We start from the raw sequence: 2,516 nt of genomic DNA on the forward strand, positions 1-2,516 counted from the left end.
TGCTCAATTACTTATGATTTGAATTCACTGCTATATAATGTTTTCCACTGTTTACTCTTGTAATGACAGTGGAGAACCTGAAGCACAGTGAATGATAGTTTATATTCATACCGTACTGATGTGATGTTGATAAAGAAACGATACCAATCTGATTAATAGTAATCTTCAATATGACAACAGTCATATGCAGAAATATCTCCAGATTGACAGTGATAATTTAATTTTAACTTTGTTGTTGTGGATTTAATGCCATTTTCCAGCACAAGACAGGCCATACATGGTGGCCAGTACATCTGTTGGAAGAAGAACCCATGAAAACCCCAGACCCATGGGAAGCTACTTGCAAGGTTTCTCACATGCTCACAGGGCTCGAATTTAACACAAATTTCTTTGTAGCCAGAATGACTAGCATACTGAGAAATTTACTAGTCCTGCCAAATCTTTACTAGTCCTGTCCACAAAACAATGTCACACACTTGTATTAAGATTAACAACAATTTTATTTCATAAATAGCATTATCATATGAAATACAGAAGTATAAATCCCGCTTTAAGTCATCATTCAGTCAATTCACATTTCTTGTTTATCAAGGTAATCTGGATCCAATTCCAGAAAGGAATCCAGGTGTCCTTTCTCATCCTCCACCTGCACTCTGGGTCCATATGGGGTTTGTTTTGGCCTCCTTACCCGTCTCCCTGAAACATTCCACAAATGTATTGCTGGTGATGGATCATATGTTGGAATATCATTAGTATGGAACATTATAAAGAGTAGGTTGGACAGAACCCAAGGTTGCAAACATTATCTTCAGTCATTCTTCACCATTTTCATCTCTGAGAAAACCCTCTCAGCATTGGCAGAGTGGGCTGGGATTATCAGGATAAGGTTGGTCAATGCCAGAATATTCTTGCAGTCAGCAGCACATGATTTTACATCTGTGGGCCAAGTCAAAGCATAGATGTCTTTGTAACTGCAAGATAACAGAATACATTAAGAAAATATTAATTTGAATACATTTATATGAAGAAAAATGTAACATTAATATTTAAATAATGTTTATTTTGAATTGTTTTTTTTAAAGCTTTCTTTATTTCTTTAAATGGTTATCTTTTGTAATCAAGATACTATGCTTGATAAAAATTTTTTAATGAATCTGGCATCAATGAAGTTTCTTGTATTTATTTTTAAATATCTGAATATACATCTACTTGCTGTAGACTAAACTCTTTAATATGTCCAATTCCAATTCCACTGCATCATATTCCACACCTGCACTGACAAGCACTGGCCGGAAGTGCTCCACCAAAATTGACACGCCATCATCACCAAAGTTTTCTGTATTAAACCAAAACATCAACACATTTTTGTTACAGAAACCCAACTAAATAACTAAATAAATTAATATATAAAAATACAAAAATGGGCAAAACATCAAATGTCTGATGAAAACAGTAACTGGAGATTACCTGAACTGTTTAGTGAAGCTGGCCATATCTTGAAGTCTGCTATCTTGAATGCACCTATAACACCATCATGAGCATTGCTAAATCTGTTCTCAAGACATGAGATTATGGATGTTGTCACTTCCTCTCTGGTCCTTTGGATCAAATCATCTTCACTAAAGTCTACACCTGTCAGCATAGAAATACTGCCAAGCTGTCTCAGTCGAGGGCCATCCCTGTAAAATATGCAGGAGTTAGAACAATGTATTTGACTATTGTAATGCAAATGTAAAAGTGTGCTATGACAATTTATATTCTTAGAACAGCTGAAATGACATTAGTATTAAAACCATAAATGACTGTATTTACCTAATGATGTTTATATTTAGTGATTACAAAATTGCAATTGCAATCTGTAAAGATCGATATAATAAACATTCTGTGAGACAAACCATAAAATTAATTTGCATATAATGTAATCAGTATGATTCAAGTAATGAATGTAACAGTCTGCAGATGAGGACGATAAATTAGCTAAGCATACTTGAGTTTATACTTCTTAAATGGAAATGGTGGCATCCAACTTCTGCTTGATGTCAGCAACTGAAGCACTTGTATCTTGCAGCATTAATGACAGCTTGGACAGAAGTGATATAACATCTGTCATGAACAGTATAAATTTCAACGTAGCAGGTTCTCTCATTATTTTCACTAAACCTTTGGCCTTTCCAAGTGCATCTGATGCAGCTTATTTCTGTGAAGGAAGCCGACAACAAAAATAACTTTTGATGAAATTCTAACGTTACTTGTTAGTTCAAAAAATGTGGATAAATTAACATAATATGGATAAAAAATAAATAAACAGTAGTAATAAATGTACCCTTTTAATATAAGTTAAAAAATGAAAGCAATTTTTACAATTAACCTTTGTACAATTATGAATGGAATGTATTTTCATGTGATAAATTGTTACATTACAATTCAACTGCATTATATGTTAGTGACAGAGACGTGCATTTAAAGCTGCATTTATATTTTCAATGGGTATTTAAATATTAAATTAAAGATTAATA

At 33.2% G+C, this 2,516-nt stretch overlaps 1 long non-coding RNA gene across 1 annotated transcript; it reads right to left on the minus strand.

Annotated features, from left to right (window-relative positions):
- Positions 1 to 482: 482 nt before the first annotated feature.
- LOC149788962 (uncharacterized) lies at positions 483 to 1,676 on the minus strand. The gene is made up of 2 exons (XR_016424461.1): positions 1,468 to 1,676; positions 483 to 971 (listed from the first exon to the last, which is right to left on the minus strand). It is a non-coding gene; the product is annotated as an uncharacterized LOC149788962 (long non-coding RNA).
- Between the last annotated feature and the right edge of the window lie 840 nt (positions 1,677 to 2,516).

Source organism: Sinohyriopsis cumingii, chromosome 11 (genome assembly GCF_028554795.1).
Source record: "Sinohyriopsis cumingii isolate HCF-2022 chromosome 11, ASM2855479v2, whole genome shotgun sequence".
Lineage (NCBI taxonomy): Eukaryota > Metazoa > Mollusca > Bivalvia > Unionida > Unionidae > Sinohyriopsis > Sinohyriopsis cumingii.